This window comes from Sciurus carolinensis, chromosome 6 (genome assembly GCF_902686445.1).
Source record: "Sciurus carolinensis chromosome 6, mSciCar1.2, whole genome shotgun sequence".
Taxonomy (NCBI): domain Eukaryota; kingdom Metazoa; phylum Chordata; class Mammalia; order Rodentia; family Sciuridae; genus Sciurus; species Sciurus carolinensis.
The window spans coordinates 23500392-23523007 of record NC_062218.1 but is presented as its reverse complement, the minus strand read 5'-3'; positions in this window follow the sequence as shown (position 1 = coordinate 23523007).

Sequence of the window (22616 nt, the reverse complement as noted above, 5' to 3'; positions counted from 1 at the left end):
CACTCTATCTGGTCCTTGGTTTCTCTCCCTTTCTGTCGCTGCTTCTGAACCATCATGATTCAAACAGCTTTCTTACTGTGCCCTTCCACCATAACGTTCTGCCTCAACTCAGACCCAGAGCAATGGAGTCCACTGACCATGGAATTAACCTCTTAAACCATGAACCCAAAATAAACTTTTCCACCTCTAAATTGTTTGTCTGTTATTTTGGTTGCACTGATGAGGAAGATCATTAATACTTACTTGTTCATTTTGTTGTTAAAATGTTAAAATTGGGAACTTGTTCAGTTGACTCCTGTGTCCTTTTATTTTTCTTTTCTTTTTTTTTTTTGAGAGCTTCCCTATTGTGTGGGACTACATGTTCCAGGCTTGTATTAGACATTTTATGTGCCAGTCTTAAAATGAGCCATTTTGCTCAGAAGCCCTCGTTTCTTTTTTGGAAAATAGTATCAGAAATCAGGCCTGGGCACTAATGATGCTTATTGATGTTGTGGTGTCATTGATTCTAAGCTCTCTCAAATGACAACATAAAGAGAAGTATGTGTGCTTTATGCGTAGAGTACTTAGACACAAATAAAGATATTTATATATGTAGTTATATCTACGTTAAGCTAAGTTTGAGCTCAAGCTGATGTCTCTAACTCTATCCCACCATTCATAACTTCTTCCCGCTTCCTCCCTTACTTCTCTGTGAACTACCTATCCAGCAATAGGAAGGCAGGATCCCACTATCCTCGATTCATGTAACTGTTCAATTCCAATGTACATGTGTAGTAGTAATAGAACTACATCAAATGGAAGTGTACTTGCATCATCAAACACAGGGCTGATGAGCTTTCTTTCACTTTAACCACACAGAATCCATCCATTTCCAAATTTACCTATGTGAAGATATCCCAACACCCCTCCCTTTTCCACTCACACAGTTCTGTGTTGCTATTTCATATCAGTATGGGCGGTTTTGACATGTTTTACATTTTACTGTAGGTTTCCCAAAATTCTAAAATGGCATTTTTAGTTTTAAAATACTATGCTGAAACCTGTGCTTCAATATTCTCTGAATTTTTACACTTGAACTTTTCCTTTCTTCTCTTTCTTTCCTCCCCATTTTTCCTCCCCTCTCTCCCTCCTTCCCTCCTTGCTTTCTTTTTCTCCTTCATTCTTTTCTCTCTTTTACTTTGTTTCTTTTTTCATAAGCATAATTTCCAGTTTACGTCAATTCATAGAAGTAGAGCAATTGATTAATGATGGAAACAACACTAAATATTTTGTATATAAAGTACTTGTACCTTTTATTGTTTTTCTCAACAATTTCTTTGATAGCATTAGACTGTCCTCATTTCTCATAAGAAATTACTGCTACAGAAAAAGGAGAAAGTAGCAGGCTGAGGAGATAGCTCATTTGGTAGAGGGTTTGCCTTTCAAGCATAAAACCCTGGGTTCGATCCCCAACACTGCAATGAAAAAAAAAAAAAAAAAAAAGGAGAAAGTGGGCATAAAAGGGAACTAAGACATTCTTTGAGATTTTAGGTGAAAATATCTATTTTAGGAAAACACAGTATGATTTATATTTACTGTTGAGCAAATTGGAGTGTGTGTGTGTGTGTGTGTGTGTGTGTGTGTGTTTTCTGTATGTGCCCAAGATCTTCCTCCTCCTTTTCAATCCCATATTAAATAATATCATGACTTTTTGATGAAAGTGAAATGCCAACCTTCCCTGAAATCCTCTATTAAGAACTTTTAATAGAGGAGGAAAAAGATGATAAAACCCAGAGGAAAATGATGCTCAGATTCTGAAGTGTAGGGTGCCTCATGCTCAACTGCCCTGTGGGAGGGAGGGAGCAACCAACCTGTAAGGACCTCTTAAGAGACACTACAATTGGCTGTCTTAAGTGTTAAGTTCTGGTGCCACCTGAGGTATAATATCTAAGTTACTCATGGAGCTTATGAAAGATGAACATGTAGGTCACTCTTGCCAGACACTGATATATGCCCTCATATGCAGAGGAAGACATAGCACAGTAGGGCAGGACTTGAGGCGCTGGACATAAGTGACCACTTGGTGCAAAACACGGCAGATGGCGATGCTGAAGGAAGCCCACAGATGGGGTTAGGTGGAATTGTGTGAATCAGTGAAATATAGCAGAGAACCGGGAGTGCACACTGGTCAGAAACCCACTCCATGAACACAGCACAGCTCAGGCCACTTTAATTAAATATTCTAGAAGAATCAATTGGAGAAAGAATGGGAGGTAGAAAGGACAGAATCCTCAAATTCACAGGGTTTGATACTTTAAAATAATTGCATTTGACAGAGGCTACCTGGAAATGGTTAGAAACATCCATTATAATTCAAAGTGAGGGTTTGTGATACAAATTAAGTCCAGTTATATGAGAATTATGTTACAGGCTTGCACATCTGAATTTGAAGTCTGTGAAAGTGATACCTCTACCCTCTGTTCTACCCTCAATAATGAATTGCTTAATGCTCACTTTAAGTCTCGCTATATAAAATTTTTATGGGGAGCTTGCCTTCTTTCTCTGTGCTTTGCTAAATGCTGACTGGATGTTTTTCCACTTAGCCTTAGAAAAGCTTATCTCTCTAACTTGAGTGTTCTTTCTGTGTCTATGTACTATGTGGTGATAATTCTCTGCCACATTATGTCCAAGAGAAGGACTATATCACATTATCTCTGATAGAGGAAATCACTTCCTTATTGAGGTTAGATCTGAAAAAGGATTTCATATGGTGCCTCTCCTGTTACAGAAAAAAAGAGCTATTTAACTACTCTCTATCCATTTTTATAGTCATCAATATTCTTATGTTACACACAATTGATCAAAATTTTCATTTGTCCATTTGAATACTTTTGTTGATTTCCACATTAAATAGAGAACAGAAGTTTTGATTTCTATGAGGGAGATACTTTTAGATAAGCTCCTGTACGTGTCCTATTTATAAAACATTAAAGTCTGTTAGAAAAATAAAAATAAGGTGACAACATTAAAATGATTTTTACACAAAAGCATCTCCATTTTTTACAATTCAATATTACCTTCTTTATGAATTGAAGTCTGAAATTATAAAAATAATTACTGAGAAAAATTATAGAAAGAATAGTTTAAGAAGACTATTGGATAACATGGATTAAGCCCATTAAAACATTAATGGGAAATTCTAGTAATTTACAATGTTTGTGTCAACCTGCAATATTACTTCTAAATAAAGAGAATGCTAAATTTAAATGTTGAAGTGAAATTTGTGTCATTTTAAAACTTTTGTAAAATAATGGTAAGTCCTATGTAAACAGTCTGCAGTTTGCAAACATAAATTAAACTTTTAAAGACTGAGTCTTGACTGACTTTTTGGCTACAAATTAATCCACACATATCCTCATGTTTCCTTTGTATGTAGCAGAGCACATCTTATATGTTCATTATGAAGTACTAGACTGTTTCTAATGCCTCCCGCTTACGGTTTCTTCTTCCATCTAGTATTTCATTTACTCATTCCAAGAAATGCCAGTAAGAAAGGAGACTGGTCTCTGTCTGTGTATTACCAAGACTGGGATATTTCTTTCCCATAAAGCGTGGTATAGGCCAAGCTCAAACTTTTCATAGGACATCAGTGATGACAGAGAATAAAGAAAAGACCAAAATGGCTTAAAATTACAATAGCAGCATGCAGACTTCTGGGAATACTTTCTGAGGCACCTTCCTTCTGAATATCACTCTGCACTTAGAAGAGTGGAGGCGGAGGCAGCTTGACACCCTCTGTGTCACAACAATTAGGAGTAACATGACTAAGAGTGCCTTTGATGCTGACCAAGATGACTCTAGGTCCCACGGGCAAGAAATTAGCTTTCTGTCCCTTAGTCCCCACAAAGTTGATCATGCCCCACATTTTGGGGATTGTGACCATCCATACCTTCCTAGGAAAGCAAACAAACCTGGTGAATTTGAATATACCCAATACCAACCTTAGAATTCTACTATAGATTCATATCAGAAACTCAATCAGTGAATGAATACTAAACATCATATCCAGTCATAATTACTCAATCCAGTTGAGTCTGCAAAGAACTCAGATCAGATTCAGTTTTCATCTCATAAGTCCTATAATTTTTTGTTATCCAGCTTGCTCCATGATAAGGTTTGTATATCATAGAATGGTATCAGATATTTATATTCAGTCAAGATTTAAAAATCAGAAGTAAATATGCAAAACTAAGCAAATAACTTATTGCCAAAATGTAGGCAGCATTGTTTTTACTGAAATTTAAGTCCAATCCATTAAAATTTATTTCAATCTTTTTTCTGAATTAATCATTACACAGTTTGCCAAACCCTAAACTAAAATAATATACAAAAACTACCTAAAACTTCCCCCAAATAGAGGAATATATTTTTAACAAGATGACCACTAAACTTCCTAGATAATTTGACAGGTTTCAAAAAATAATACATTGAAATCAAATTCTGTGTCAATCAATTCAATAATTTACTCACTAGTCCTTTGGATATGGGGAGAGACAGCCCAATTTGCATTCCCCAAGGACACTTTTAGAGAAGTACTATTGAATAGAAGGAGTCCTTGCTTCCCCTATAATTCTATAAACTTCCATAGCTTACTCAGAGTTAACATAGAGCTGATTCAAAATATTTTTTTCTTTTAATTTGAAATCTAGCTTATTTAAAATATTGTATTAGCTATTTTTTTCATATTTCACTTAACACTATAAAGAATATCCAGTTTGAGCACTTCCTTTATAAATTTATAATGTGCCATAAGGCTAATGTGTTCCTCATAGTTCACATAATTCATGAAATTTCCACAATAAATCTGTTATGTTCCTTCCCAGTTAGCTTGGTGCAAGCCTTCTAAGTATTTGCTATTACTTTTAAGTGACATTATTCATCTAATCACTCATGTTCTCCATGGATACCTTATTTAATTAACTGTTGATTCGGAGCTATAAAGTGAAATATTGAGTTAAATTTTTCCACTTCAAGTAATCTTTACTTTAGATTTCAACCTTTCTTATCTGTACTACCAATATTTCACTATTCTACATTACTCTTATCTTCAATTAAATACCATATTAGTGAAACAGTTTGTCTTCTTTCCTTCACCTAAACAATTTCCTCCTTTTCTTTTTTCTTCAAGCTAAATTTATTCATATTTTCACTATTTGATTAACTTGAATAAGTATTCATTTAATATGTACTAAATCTAAACTCTTTACTACCACAGACTCTTCCCTTCAATAGAAGAAATAAAAAGCGTCAAGGGGGAGGGAAAATTGGAAGGAGAGGGGAGGAACTTCAGAATGAAATACACCAAATTATGCCATGTGTATATCACAATGAATTGTGCTTCTGTGTATAACTATAATGCAACACAGAGTAGAGGAAAGGGATGAGAGGAAAGAGTTGGGGAGAGAAAGGGACAGTACAGTGGATTTAAATGGAGCCAATTATGCACATATATGAATGTCACAATGAAGCCCACTATTATGTATAATTACAGTACACTAACAAAAACATCATCAAATTTATTTTTAAAAACTTCTTTTTAAATCTATTGTTCCATTCTGATCTAGTTTCATGAAGCAGCTCAATATCATATAACCACAACTGAAAAGCATGACACACACTCACTCATTCTGTCTTTTGTCTGGGAGAATTTCTTGGGCAAAGATCTCACCATTTTGTTTGCTGTGTTTGATACATTTTTTTCAAGAAAGTATTCAGTGATGTTTCTAAATCCAGAATATTTATACTGCCAAACTGTTTACAATAGATTTTTATTTTATTCTCATGTCAATATGAAGAATATTCTGAAATCATCATTTAATTTTTAGATCCTCTGACTTATTTTCAAATTTCAAAAAGTAAAATCATCTTACCAAACAACCATTTCTCAGGCATTGTAAAGAAAAGAGTTTTAAAATTTATATGAGAAAAACATTAACTTTAATCTTCTTTTATATTAAAAATGTCTGATAAGGAAGATATTTAATTCCAACTTTTTCTTCTTGATCTCGGACACTAAGAAGTATACCTCTTTATTTTAATAAAAAATAGTATTTGCTAGGTAAAGAACTCAAACTATCACTATTTGCCAATGATATGATTCTATATTTGGAAGATCTAAAATATTCCACCAAAAATCTTCTAGAATTAGTAAATGAATTCAGCAAAGAAGCAGGATATAAAATCAATACCCATAAATTGAAAACATTCCTATATATCAATAATGAATCCACTGAAAGAGAAATAAAGAACACGACCCCATTCACAATCACCTCAAAAAAAAAAAAAAAAAAACTTGGGAATTAATCTACCAAAAGAGATGAAAGACCTCTACAATGAATACTACAAAACACTAAAAACAAACAAACAAACAAAAAAAAACAAATAAAGATGACCTTAGAAGATGAAAAAACATCCCAGGCACATGGATAGGCAGAATTAATATTGTCAAAATGACCATACTACCAGAAGTGTTAAACAAATTTATTAGAATTCCTATTAAAATTCCAATGACATTCTTCATGGAACCAGAAAAAGCAATAATGAAATTCATTTGGAAAAATAAGAGACCCAGAGTAGCCAAAGCAATGCTTGGCAAGAAAAGTGAAGCAGGAGGCATCACAATACCAGACTTCAAACTATAGTACAGAGCTATAATAGTAAAAACAGCATGGTATTGGCACCAAAATAGACATGTAGACCATTGGTACAGAATAGAAGACACAGAGATAAACCCACATAAATACAGGTATCTCATACTAGACAAAGGTGCTAAAAACATTCACTGGAGAAAAGATAGCCTATTCAACAAATGGTGCTAGGAAAACTGGAAACTACATGTAACAAAATAAAATTAAACCCTTATCTCTCATCCTGCATGAAACTCAGCTCACAGTGGATCAAAGACTTAGAACTAGAACAGAGACCCTACAACTACAAAAGAAATAATAGGCCCAAATTTTCACCATCACCATATTGGTCTAGGACCTGACTTCCTTAACGAGACACCTGAAGTGCAAGAAGTTAAATCAAGAATCAATAAATGGGACTGATTCAAACTAAAAAGCTCCTTCTCAAAGAAATAATCAATAATGTGAAGAGAGAATCTACAGATCGGGAGCAAATCTTTACCACATGCACCTCAGATAAAGCATTATCTCTAAGATATATAAAGAACTCAAAAAAATTAACACCAAAAACACAAATAACTCAATCAATAAATGGGCTAAGGAAGTGAACAGACACTTCACAGAAGAAGATATATAAGCAATCAATAAATATATGAAAAAATATTTAACATTTGTAGCAATTAAAGAAATGCGAGTCAAAACTACTTTAAGATTTCATATCACTCCAATCAGAATGGCAATTATCAAGAATACAAGTAACAAAAAACGTTGGTGAGGATGTGGGAAGAAAGGTATATTCTTACATTGTTGATGGGAATGCCAATTGGTGCAACCATTATGGAAAGTAGTATGGATATTCCTCAGAAAACTTGGAATGGAACCACCATTAGACCCAGTTATCCCACTCCTCAGTTTATACCCAAGGACTTAAAATCAGCATACCACAGTGATGAAGCCACATCAATGTTCACAACTGTTCAATTCACAATAGCTAAACTATGGAACCAATCTAGATGTCCCTCAACAGATGAATGAATAAAGAAAATGTGATATATATATATATATATATATATATATATACAATGAAATATTGCTTAGCTTTAAAAAGAATGAAATTCTGGCATTTGCTGGTAAATGGATGGAGTTAGAGAATATCATGCTGAGTGAAATAAGCCAAAACTCAAAAAACAACTTTCAAATGTTTTCTCTGATTGGCGGAAGCTAATTCACAATAAGGTGGTGGCGGGATAGGGAAGAATGGTTACTTTTTATTAAGTTGAGGAGAGTGAAGGGAAGGAAAGGCATGTGGGGGAAGGAATGATAGTAGAGTAAAACAGACATTATTACCTTATGTACATATATGGCTGCATGACTGATGTGATACTGCAATATGTATAATCAGAAAAATGAGATTATACTCTATTTATGTATGATCTATTGAAATGTATAAATGCATTCTACTGTATATAAAACTAATTAGAACAAGTAAAATTTAAATTTTTTAAAAAATTAAAAAATAAAATAAAATATATAATTGTCATAGCACTAAAAGAAGAAATATTATTATTGCTCTTATAATATGTAATGTGGAAATTTTTAAGATTTAAAACAAGATATTTTAATTTTTCACTCACTTTTGTAAGTTGTAAAAAATTATTTTAGGAATAAAATGATCAAACCATGTCACATCTTATCCTGATAGTATTCATCTATCAAATCCATCAGTAAGAAAGGAGAATAATTACATAGAAAATTACCAGGAATTTGGGCCTTTTCTAGAGCTCTTACAAACAGAGTTGCTGTAGGTAGAAATTTATCACACATGATTTTGAGTCTATTAAATATCATGAGCATTATATCCATGAATATCTTTTGTTATGTGGCAAAAGAAGTTTTGTTGATGTAATAAAATAAATAAATAAAATAAAGTTCAAATCCAATAACTTTAAAAAAAGATAGTTATTGTGGATTATCTGGGTGGATGCAAGTAACTACCAGAGAATTTTTCCCTGATTGTTGTCAGAAGAGGAAGCCAGAGAGATTTCAAGTTTAATAGGGCGTAACCCCACATTGTTGGAGGGAGCTGCATGGAAAACATGGGGTGAAATGGGGTCAGTATCCAGGAACATTGGACCCTGGCTGGCAAAAAGCCAGAACCAGGGATTTCAGTTTTTCTAACTGCAAGGAATTGAACTTGAACAACAATCTGAATGATCATGTGAGCAAATTTTTCTAGGACTTCCAGGAAGGAGCAAAACCCAGCTAAAACTTTGACGTCAATTTTGGCAGGCATCACTTGCGGCCACCCAGACTGCTGACCTACAAAGGTTGCTGAGATGGGATATGTTTGCATTGTTGTTACACTTCTAAGTATATGATAATTTTTCAGAGTAGCAATAGAATAAAAACACACCATTGTCTATCTTTCCTTGCAGTTATAATTTAGATCTTGAATGTTCTCCATACACTGATTTTGTTGAAGACTGGTCCTCAAATGCAGCAGTGTTCAGAGGTGGGACTCTTGGGAAGTTACTCTACCATGGAAACTATGACCTCATCAATGGACTAATCCATTGAGGATTCAGAATTTGAATGACAGTTGGGAAGTGGTGGAAAGTATAGGAGGTGGGACCTAGGACAAGACAGTGGTCATTGGGACCTTGCCCTTGAAGACTATACCTTTCCCCAGGTCTTTCTTCCCTTCCCTGATTTCTGTCATGAGTTGATCAAGTTTTCCTACACCTTCTGCATGATGTTCTGTTTCTTCTCAGGTCCAAAACAATGGTACGGGCTGACTATGGACTCAAACCTTTGAATTGTGACCAAAATAAAATCTTCCTCCTTTAAGTTGTTTGTGTTAGATATTTTGCTCATAGTGATGAAAAACTGTCTAATACAGTTTTATTCTCCTTTATCACTTAATTTGCCTATCAGAATCCTATTCATTTATTTTGTTGTATATCTCACCTGTCATATGCTTGATCTTTCCTTTTCTGATAAATTACTCCTATTTCCAGTTCCATGTATTTGTGAAACAAATATATGCACACTTGTATTTCTTCCTATACTCTAATGTTAGAGTTAGCTCCACAATCATCTCTTCCATTCATATATGGATTCCCTTTGTTCCCTAGAAAAATGAATAGTGCCTCATAGAACTTCCAAATATATAAGCCATTGCATTGAAGTGAATTCATAAAGTTTATCCATTCAATACTTCATTTTCTTCCAAATTTTGAAAACGTTTTCTTCATATCATTAGATAATTTTTATTCATTTTTGTAGTACTAGATATAAAACATGCTAGGCAAGTGCTCTGCCCCTGAGCGACATTCCCAGCCCTTCTCATTTACTAATATTTATTAAGATTTTATTCTACAGTGAACTGGGTTCATAAGGAGATGCTAGTGAATGGCACAAGTGTGGTTTTTGACCTGGGCTATCATTCCAGTAAAGTTCAAAACAGGAAAAACTTATAACTAATAGACTAATGAAAAGGATAATTTCACATAGTGAGGATCAGTCAGGTGGTAAGATTAAAAATTAGGGGAGATAACAGGGTGTGGTGGCACATCCTTGAAAACCCAATAGCTCAAGAGACTAAGACAGGAGAATCACAAGTTCAAAGCCAACCTCAGCAAAAGCAAGGTGCTAAACAACTCAGTGAGATCCTGCCTTTAAATAAAATACAAAATAGGGCTGGGGATGTGGCTCAGTGCTTGAGTGCCCCTGACTCCAATCTCTAGTACTACAAATACGAATACAAATAAAATAAAATTAAAATAGGGGAGAAAGTCTTTAATTGGGAATGGGCAGGCCTAGAGCATGGCCTCAATGCTAAGGCCAGAGAGCTTTTAAGGAGCCATACATGTGGCGATCTGACCAGAGAGATCTCCAAGCTCAGTGAAAGAGTCAAAGTTGAGAGTATGTGTGGAATTCTCAATGAAGAAAATTCTTCTGAGTATAATGCAGCCATCGTGCTAAGAATATACTTCAGTTGTTCTCAGTAAATGTGGAATAGTTTCTTGTATCTCGGTGCTGACAAGAACTAACAAAAGGATTATACATGGATATATGCAATATGGACATTGTTGAATGAATCTAACTGGGATCAAAACTGAGCCAAGATAAAAGAGCTAAAATAACCTATTTTATTGACTGTACTATGTTCCCATGAAAGAGCTTTGTTATTCTTGAGGATTTGAAATAATTTTGTTTTTGCTCAGAGTAAAAAACCATTAGTGAATACTACCAAATAATCTATCTACAAAAATATTTTATAATCACACTTTTTCTTAAGACAGTATCCTTTACCTAGTCATGACAACATACTTGAGTGTGTTGCACTGTGATAATTGAGCAGACATATTCCAGACCAAGTTATTTTCTAGGTTAAGTAGGTTTATTATTATTTTTTTTTTCTAATTTTTTTAGCTGACATGGGCTTCAATTCCCTCATATATAAACCAAGGGTTTAAACAAAGTATCCTTGAGTCTTCTTTTAGCTCTATACATGTGTGCCTCTTTGATCACATTTTAACAATAATCTTCATTTTAGTAATACATGTGTATATACATAACATAAAAATTATTTTTTCTAAGTACTTTCATTTGAAAGGGATATTTCAGAATAGAATTTTAAGAGTTTTGAGAAATGCAGACTTCAGCTATTCATATGCCATGAGAATTTCAAACTTTATGAGTCATATGTGTATTCAAAATTTTCAGTTTATGATTTCTTGACCAAAAAATTATGATTTGAGAAATTCATGTAGCTGGTTTTTGACTATTCAGAATCACAATAGCTTCAGCAATTATCAATTTGTTTGCATGGTTTGACAGATTCAATCATAGAAGTTAAGGTAGTAATTGCCCATGTTAGGATTATTTTCCTCCCTTATCTGTGCATGTCTTTCAATAATTTATTAACATATTCTGCCCAAAGTTTTATTTTTTGCTAAAAAGCATAAGACTTTAGACATTGGTGTCATAAAACCACGGAGAACAGAATGTGATGTTTCAAAAACTTAAACTAGGAGATCATTTTTACCCTGATTCGGTGGCTGTCACATTTTCCTGTTAGAAATAGACCATATAACTTTCTGCAAAATAATATTTCTGAATTTTTGCTCTCTATGATCACCTGACCTTCACACTTATTTGAAATTTGTGGAAGAGTTAAAAGAGTGAAGAGGCCCAGGGCCTAAGTGCAGTGCCTCACATTTGCTGAATTTCTGGCACCATGAAACCTTTGTCTATATTTCAAGTTTCACCTCTTGTGTTTCCAGTGGGTTGATGCAGAACGTCTGGGCACCACCTGCTGAAATGCCAAGGCTGCACTTGGCATGTCTGCTAGCCGGGGACATATGGCATCTCACTCCATCCTGCACTCACTACTTCACTTTTATTCCTCAGGCGCTTTTTTTCTAAGTATTGAAAATTGCTACATATAGGTTATTCAATAAACATATATATATCAGATTTATACAGCTAAATGGCAGGCTATTCTTTTTGGTTCTTGTTTTTTTTTTTTTAATTCTTTTTTTTTTCTTCTTTTATTTTCAATTCAGCAAATGTAAGGATCCCACTTTTTGATTTTTAAATTTCGAATCTTCCTGGAAATACCTACTATTTACTTCCCTGTTTCCACTCTAATAAAGCATTACCAGTTTATTCTTAGTGTGAGAAAATGGATGCATGTAGTATTTTATTTTTCTGTATTCCTTTTTTTAAAGGGCTCAAGATGGATTTGTGTCTGTTAATGTTTGACTATTAATCATAGGTTTTCAGCTGCCAGAAAGTCTATAACACAGTGAAAACTTGCACTTGAGAACAGCAAGAACAAAGTTACCATTGCTAAAATATGTCTATGAATTTTTACAATGTAAAATAAGGCCTGGAGTTTAGTTGTTCCATAATTGATAATTGTATATTCTGATCTCCAAAGTAGAGTCAATACTTTGGAAATATGTTTTAGAACTATACATTAATTTTAAAAGAAGTTTTAAAAAATAATGGAATTAAATCATACTAGCTATGCTCTTAATTATTTTACTGTGTTCTCAGTTGTGCCTTTGTTAAGAGCAAGGACTCTGGAAACGGACTTTGGCATTGAAATTCTACATCCAGGATCTAAAGATTTATACAATTGTACAAATTATTATGCATCTCATCTCTGCTAATTTTTTTGATAAAAGTGCTAATTGTAATAGATAAATATGTACAGAGAGAGAGAAATGCACCACATAAAATTGTTTTGTCAAAAATAAGCCATGTGTATGAGGTGGTCTCAAGGAAATCACCATGGAGGTTCCTCAAAAGACAAGGAGTAGAACTGTCATACAACCATGTAACCCACCCTGCTACTCCTTCGTATTTCTTTGAAAGAATTAAATTAGGCACACTACAGCAATACATGAATGCACATGTTTATAGCAGCACAGTTCACCATAGGCAAGACATCAAACTAGATTAGATGTTCATCAACAGAAGAATGAATAAAGAAAGTGTGGTCAATACACACAATGGAGTACTATTCAGTCATATAGATGATGAAACTATGTCATCTGCAGGGAAAGGAATGGAACTGGGGAGCATAATATTGAGTGAACTAAAGATTCATAAAGATTGTGTGTTCTGCTTCATAAATGGAAGATAAATAGAAAAATAATTTGAAAAGACCTCATGAAAGTATAAGACCACCAGGGTTGAGGAAAGGAACCTGAGGAAGGAAAGAGAAAGAAGAAGGGCAAGTACTGACCAAATTATTAAACTGACCAAATTATGTTCTGTCCATATATGAACTTGTCACAAGGAATCTCACTCTTATGTATAATTATAATGAGGAATGATAGTAAATAAATATAAAAATATAATAGTGAAACTGAAAATTATTACCTGGTAGCAGCAAGGTCGTCACTGCCTCAGAGTGCAGCACATTACTTGTGCTTGTGCTGATCCTGGAATAAACAAACCTACAATTATGTGAGTACCTAATTCCTGATAATGATAAAGAACAAGTATTTTTCTGATTTAAGTAGGTAACAGACCACAATTTTATCATTATTTTAGAGTGTACTTTGATTTGTAAAAAATTACTGTAGAACAGTATGCTGTGTTACATTGGCAGCAAATTCATACATCTCATGGTCATTGTGTGTCTTTAATGCACCAAGAAGTGGCATTTATTGATTGACCTATACCATCCAGGTTATGTAGTGCACTCTATGATGTTTATACAACAATGGAATTGAATAATGGTGCATTGCTCAGAATGTATCCCCATCAGCTAACATATGATTCTGTGTCACATAATAGGTGATCAGACCTCTCATATGCAATAGTACAGTAAGTTTAACAGAGATGAGAATATATTGTGTGTTTCAGAAATTTTCAAGAAAACATTTGGTTTTCACCAAAAACAAGTGACAAATATTTGAGGAGATAGGTATATTTACCCTCAGTTAAAGAATATACACCTGTATTGAGACAACACTTGGTGCTATATAAATATGTATATATTTAAGGTTTTATGTCTTAAGTTTAAAACAAATTAAATTTAAGTTTGCAAAGGGAAAATGATGAAAAAATGTATGTGGTCTTATCAACACTGGGCAGATGAGATCAACAGCAGTTTATTGGTCACAAATATTCTGCTTCTTAGGACACTATACCTGACAGGACAATTTTGGAATTACATTTGGAGATAGAGTGATAGGTTTTGGATGAGAAGTATCCCCCAAAAGCTCACATGTGAGACAATTAAAGAAGGTTTGGAGGAGAAAGAATTGGGCCATAGCTTTAATCTAATCAGTGAATTAATCCCTTCAGGGTGGTAACTAGAAGCAAGTGGGGTGTGGCTGGAGGAAGTGGTTCATTGGGACAGTAGTTATGGGGTATATATTTTGTATCTGGAGAGTAGAATTTCTCTCTTTCTCTCTCTCTCTCTCTGTCTCAGTCTTCTGATCATATGTGAGCTGCTTCCCTCTGCTACAAAATCCGCCATGATGTTTAGACTCAATGAAGCCCCAAGGATTGGAGTCAGTTTTATATGGACAATGACCTCTGAAACCATAGACCTCAAAAAAACTTTTCATTCAGCAGAGAAAAAGCTGACTCAAACAGAGTGAGAAAGTAGTGTGAGGCAAGTTTTGTGCCTCAAGAGGTGAGGTGCACTCTGGTTCCTACAAAAGGAAGTAAGTGCCTTATCTGAAAAATATTGAGGAATCACTGAGAAATGCATTAGATTCTCCAACTCATTGGGGAACTATGTGTGTAAGGAGGGGAAGGGAACAAGATTAGGGAGCAACAGAAGTCAAACTGCATTATAAGCTCAATAAAATCTTGACCCATTATCCCAAAGTGCTCCTACAGGGTAGGTAATTTACACTACTGCTGTATTAAACCTTGAGTATGAGTTATCCCAGGGAGGATGTGCCATTGGCCAAGTCAGCTGTCTGCAGCTAGGGAAAGTCGAGAGGGACTTGGCATTCATCTGCCAGCAGCACTGCCAACACCTGGAGTGCTAGTCCCATTTTTCTTAGTGTGACAAAGAACAATTTGAAGAAGAAAAAGTTTCTTTTGTGTTCATAGGTTTAGAGCTTCAGTGCATGGGTGGATGATTCCACTGCTCTGGACCTGAGTTGAGGTAGGCAGAGCATCATGGTGGAAGGGCATGATGCAGGAGAGCTGCTCAGCTCAAGACAACAGAGAAGCAGAGAGAGGGAATAATGGGCCAAGGACCCAGTGTGATCCACAGAGGCATGCAACCAGCGACCTGCGTCCTTCAGTCAGACCCCTACTGCCTACTGTTGCCACGCAGTAATCCACTGAAAATTATTAATCTATCAAATGGTTAAATTTGCTGATTAGGTTACAGTTCTTATAATCAGATCATTTGACCTCTGAACATTCCTGCATTGCCTAATGTGTGAACGCTTCAGGGGTCAACTCATATCCAACCCCCAGTGGCTGTGAACTAAGTCCTTCTTTATAGGTTAAGCCTGATCACGCAAATGTAGGCCCCAAAAGTTTATTTTTTTACAACACTAGAATCTATATCATACATTTGGGACCAGCTTCTCGAGGAGTCCTTGAGCTTCCGATCCTGAAATAAACTTACAGGAGAAAAGTTTAAAAGGACCATAAGATATTCTGTAAGGACATGAACATATTAAAACTTACAATTTGGAGAGTTGTTGAGTTTCTTTCATATCACTAAAAGTTGCTCGAAAAAGCTGTATAATGGATAGCATGACACATACTTATCACAATTTTTAGCGTATTTTATATGCTCAGTTTATAAACTGGGCTAATGGACTAAACATGGAAATAGAACTAGAAAGTGACACTTGAGGCTTTTGACCTGGGTATTAAATTCTTAGAAAAAGTGATTCAGTGTTTTTAATAGAAGCTGGCTCATTACATAAGACCAAGCTGAGAAGTGCTGGTGTATTTTCTTCATCCTTGGTGCTCTATTACAGCATTCTTCTGACAGTAAAGGATCTCCTGCTGTGACAAGTATTGATCTTATTTTTCCTTTGAGACTCCTAACAAGCCAAACCATAGTCTCTAAAATATTCAGCTGGAGCAGTGGTTTGTCAGAACTATGAGTTAACAAGAAATTTACTTTTATTTTCTCATGAAAAAATAAAACACAATCAGTATTCTCCCTGTATTTAATGAATTCATAATTGCTTCATCAGCTAAATTAATGAAGGTTCCAATAAGTGAAGACAAGATTCTTTTCACTTTACTGAAGTGTATGTATACATTTGTCTATAGAAAAGAATAATCATCATTCTCCTACATGATAGAATAAAGCTGAGGAATATTTAGAAAGTTGAGAAAATCTTCAAATCTATCATGAATATTATTTTAATGCCATTTTAAACTTGTTCTTACAAATAATTTTGACATTGAACAGTTTACTTAAGTATGCATCTTTATTATTCATGCCACGCTTTTGTGAATGCTATAAAAAGGTAAAGTGATTGAAAATGAAAGACAATTTAGTATGCTACCGACTTCAGATTTAGTTAGGATATTAAGTAAAGTTTACATTAAATTATAATAATAATGTTTAAAATGAAATTATTAATGACATTAAAATATATAAAAATAGGAAAACCTTTGAAACACTAGAAATTTCTCTATTGTACGAAAATATATATATATGAAATGTTTAAGAAAATAATAAAGTGCAATGGAAATTCAACACCAAATGACTTATTTTAACTTTCCTCAATAATAATGTAGTTCATTTTACATTTAAATTTGATAACAGTACACACTCTTGTATCTAAAAATGACATTGTTTATGTAACTAAAGGTATTTAATTCCTACTTAAGAAAAAAATATTCAGCAGTTAGAAGTAAATATGGAAAAGACTAATATGAAGGGGATTAGTCCTTCCACTTGGATGTGTGACAACATTCTAAATCTCACTAGAGAGAAAATGTTCTACTTTTGAAAACCATAGAAAATTAAAGAAAATGGAATCCATCATGTCAAATAACCACAATGAAGATCTAAAATATATAATATACCTTTTAAATCTTTTATTTATTGTAAAATTATTTTCTTCTGGACCTTAGATGTTAAAATTCTATAAATTATTATATTACAGAATACAGTCTCTGGAATTCAATTTAATTTATTGAAAATTATATATTATATAATAAGTTTCTGCCCTTGGAAGAGAAACTTCCCATTACATGTGCACATTTGCCACAAAAACATAGCAACAAAAAATTCCCATTTGTCTTTACTCAGGGAGAAAAAGTCTCAGTAATTATATTCATTTAGTTAATCATTTAGTTTATCTGTGAAAATTCTCAAAATACTCATACATTAGAATAAAATAATCCTTGAAGGCTTTTTAAATACAAGGACTTAAATTCTAACCTGGATACCAAAATAACAGAGTAAAATTGTATCTGTATCAAACAAAATTTTAAAAAACCTGAAAAAAATCAATTTTATTTTTCCTGGGGCATTCTTAAGATGAATGTTCTTCATCAATCAACTAAACTGTTATTTGCTACAAGAAATAGACTGTCCACCCATATGTCAGGAAATTATTCAGTGTCTCTTGTAAATTTTACTTTTGGGGTACAAAGAAATATAAAATGAACCGTGAACAAAATATCCCTTATATTACAAAGAGCTAAAAATCTCTAAAAGGAAGACATAACATTGATGCAATCAAATTATGAAGAAAAGAGTAGTCCATATTTCAGAACAAAGTATAAAATTATATTTTATGCTGCATGAGATTGTCTCTAATACAAATTTAACACAATGATTAACCTACACAGACACAATCAGTACTTCAGATATCCCAGTTATTACATGTAAGAAAATTGGAAACGATATTTTCAACTACTATGTGACTGATTTTTCTAATAAATCCTCAGTAGTATTCATATTCATTATTTGAGGGGACTCCTAAAAATAATTTGTGACTTTTGGACTATCTTCATCTATTACAAAATCTTTTTTAAGATTAATACAATTTTAATGCTTTTCAAGTTAACAAACGTATGTATATTTATTTAAAGAAGAGAATTCTTTATAACAGTTTTATATTTTGTAACTATTTTTTCATTTTATATTGTCATTTGAGGGTCAGCTTGAGGGTGAGCTAAGAGTCATTTAGTTGATGTATCTGTATGTCCTGATTCTCTGTTCCAACTCCTCTCTTCTTTCTACTTTCCCAGAAGAAAAGAGAGTACGTCTGTATACACTCCGAACATTAATGTGAAATTTCACATAAATACTTTTTTTGAACTGTACAATAGAAAATATCCCATGCTATTTGGAGATAAAAGAAGATAAGGGTTGATGAGCTTTCCTGAATGCCATCTATAAAATACTTAATTAACTTAAATGTGCTATTATGTGTGCATGCATCATACTCAGCTGCTAATTTGCTTTCTCTTAATACGCTCTTGTTTAGTACACATAGAAAAAATTAAACTTATTATTCTAATTACATATTTTCCTAACACTTTATTATCAGTGATATTCAACTCCAAATAAGCACTTCTCCTATATTAAGATATTAGTTACAAATAATGCTTCATAAATGAATCTTACAAAGACATTGAAATCATTCCTTAAAAACAAGAGTAGCCTCTGCACACATATTGATTGAATAATATTCAAAGGAGTTGTGAAGATAAATCATGTTGATAAAGTTTCATGTCATTTTTAGAATCTCAGAAATTAGCATAAAATGGATAACAATCATACTTTAATGAATTTCTAATCATGTGTTATTCATTATTCAGTAATTTTACTTGTAATGAAAAATAAATATATAAAAGTTAGCCCTTACCATGACTTTGGGCTATAATTAAAATTATTTTTATTTCATTAAATTTAATTATTCTCAGAAAATATAACTTCTGATGTAGAATGGAAAAATCTATGAATAAATCAGATGAATATTTTCCCCCTTTGGCTCAACATAGCTAAGTTAACTTTCCTCCATTCATATTTTTTTAAACCAGTCCCAAATATTTCTTTCTATATAATCTCCTCTAGTTAACACTAGAAAGTATTTCCTTTTCCTGAGGTGTTCACAAAATAAGTCTTTGAAGAAACTCCATCTGAAAACAGAATTAATAACATTCATTTTGTATAAACTAATGATAGTATTCTATCTGTAAATATAATTATTTTTTTGTTTCGGTGGTGTTGGAGATCGAACCTGGAGCCACATGACTATCAGGGAAACAGTCTACCACTGAGCCATGTCCTCAGTCCAAATGTAATTTTTAAAAGATACATGTTGACCTGTTTCATAAAAATTGACCAAGTTCATAAAAAATATAAAAATAAGATTTAAACAAATTTGGGTTTTACAATGGAGACATTAAGAGCAAATATAGTTTGAGGATGAACAGAATCTACATATTGAGAACCATAGTTGGACTGAATAATACATTCTACTCTTGTATATAGCTAAAAATAATAAATAAAAATAAAATACAGAGAAATTATTACTTCCATTTATATTTTTATCTATATGGTATATAAACAACATAAACAGAACTTAGGAAAATTGTTGCAATGGAGACTTTTTATTAGAATCAAATATTCAGAAATGCAATAAAATGGAATCTCATATTAATCAAAGCTCAGTATTCATTATAAAAATTTTTTATACAGTAGATTAAATAAGTTAGTTGTAATATCTCTTTTACTTCTGAATTTTAAAATGAAAGTCCTGAGATTATTTCCTTTTGGAGAATGGGTAAAATGTGTTATTTTGATAACTATATTCACAAAGTTTTAGACAATAACTATTACAAATGGCTATATTTATAAATATAAGTAGTATATTTAGTTAGTTTTAAAACATTCTGTTATATACAAAACCTTAATGTCTATTCACAACATTTTATATGATATGATATTAGCACACATGTGTGTTTACATTTGGTGAAATTTCCAATTGCACATAATAGAATTAAATGGAATTTAGAAATACAGCATTGTTCAATATAAGAGTTTTAACATTTTCTCCATATATCCAGTCTTTTTAGCTTCTGTATCCATTGAAATTTAGGCAATTAAAAAACAAAAGAGAGAAAGAGGTAGAATTATACTGTCAATGAATATGTGACCTAGATTAAATCAAGGACAACACATATGTGTTGTGTGACTGCAACTTTCTGTAACTACTTTTCTTTTAATGATTAATAAATTGTACAAACCCTTCATTCACTTTAGAGGCATTGTTACCACAGAAAAAATCTATTTTATTTTATTATATTACTTTACTTTTTCTCTTAAAGTGATTTTATTTTTGGCTTTTCATAATTAAATATAAATTGAGAAATTATAATTGTATATATTTTGGCAGTACAAAATATGTACAATGTGAAATAATTAAATCAAGCAAGGGAAGAGTTTTTCCACATCCTTAAACACTTGAGATTATTATGTCAATTTCATTTGAAATTTAATCTTCTAATGCTTTTGAAAATTACAATTGATTATTAAAATTATTTTCTATATTCAGTGCTTTGCCATATATTTGGAATAATAAAAATGTTCCTCCCTGCCAATTCAGTCTTTTGACCTTTTGATATTCATCCTGCCAACCCCTTTATCCCTGGGCTCTGGGACCTTCAATTCTAACTCTCTGCTTCTTTAAGCTGAGTTCTACCTTCCACATATAAGCAAAGAATCTGGATAATTTTATTTTTATTTTTGGAAAATATTATTAGCATAATATTCTCCAATTCCTTTCATGTTGTTGCAAGTGATAAAATTTCTAAGACACAGTTTGAAGTTTCAATTTGCTGCATACCAAATTTACCTATTCTCCTTGATGTGTTTCACAAACAGTATTATACAAAGACTATATGTCAATTTTATTTTACTCTTTTGATGAACTACTCCAGAAATTCTTAAAAACATTTAAAATGTGTTTATGTGTAAGTTTATAAGTTGCAGAATATAATTCAACAAGATCAGTTAAAATTATATTCCCTTTTTAATAAACTGTCACTATAAAACATGCAATATTACAAAAATAAATCTGTATGTGGAATCTGAACTTTAAATGGATTTTATTTATTTTTCTTTTGAAAAGGGAAAGAGACTGAATAACCATGCATTAAATCATGTCTGATGAATGACATGTAGATTAGTAACTAAAATTCAGAAATTATCCAAGTTGAACTGAACTTCCTCTATTCTTAGTTTTGTTTATCTAAACTTTAATCTCTTAAACTTCTCTGTCATATATTCTCCATCTGTAACATGCCATTGTCTCTTCCTGTTCATTGTTTAATATAAATAACTTAATTTAGCATAATTTTCAATTTATAAAATGTGGTGATAGGATTTCCATGTGCCCCTCACTAAATTTTTTCAATTATTAACTTCTTCCACTTGTAGTGTTCATTTGTCAAAACTAATGGATCAATACAGATGTGTGTGTGTGTGTGTTTACTAAATTCTATATTTATTCAAATTTTCTTAATCTGCTTTCTAGTATCATATCACAGATGACAAATACCTGTGCCAATCCATATATTAAGAGAAATTATTTATTTTGGCTTATGATTTTGGATATTTCAGTCCCTGGTCAAAGAGCTCTGTTGCTTTTAAGTCTTGGAGGGACCAGGGAGTTCATACAGAGCAAAACTTCTCACCTTGTGTGGAGGATAAAAAGGAGAAAATAAGGAAGAGTCTGAGGTCCAATAATACACTTCAAGTTCACACCTCCATTAACCAGAAGACTTCCTAGTGAAAGTTGCCATTGTCACACAACAGCACCAAGTTGAGGACTTAGCATTCACTCAAGGGCTTTGGGGATATTTAGAATCCAAACTATAGAATCCAACAGCCTTCTTTTCTTCCAGGATCCTATGTAAGTAGATATCACATCACATTTAACAGTCATGATTCATTTTTCTGATATTGGATGTGACAATTTTCTGGGATTTCTTCATTTTTGAGAACAGTTTTCAGCAGGACTGATCAGATATTAAGTAGAAAGTCGTTCGACTGGGATCATGTAGGTTTTTTCACATGATTAATGGGGTTATGAGTTTTAAGCAGGAATTAACAGATAAATTGTCACTCTTAACACATCAAATCAAGGTCATATTCCTTGGATATAGATTTAATATTAATCTTTATCTCCTTGATGAAATAGTATTTCTCAGAATTCTCCATTATAATTTACTATTTCTATTCCATTTCAAAGTTTACTTTTTTGGGAATAAAGACAATGCAAACAAACCATGCCTCAGGAATAAGAATTTATGTTTCATCTTTTTGAGTTCAGAATGACTCTGTAAATTATTTGAAAATTTCCTACATATAATATTTACGTGTTATGTCACACTCATTCACATATTCACTTAATTGTATTAGTATGGACTGCTACCAATTTATCCTCTATTTCAGCATAGAACATTTTACAG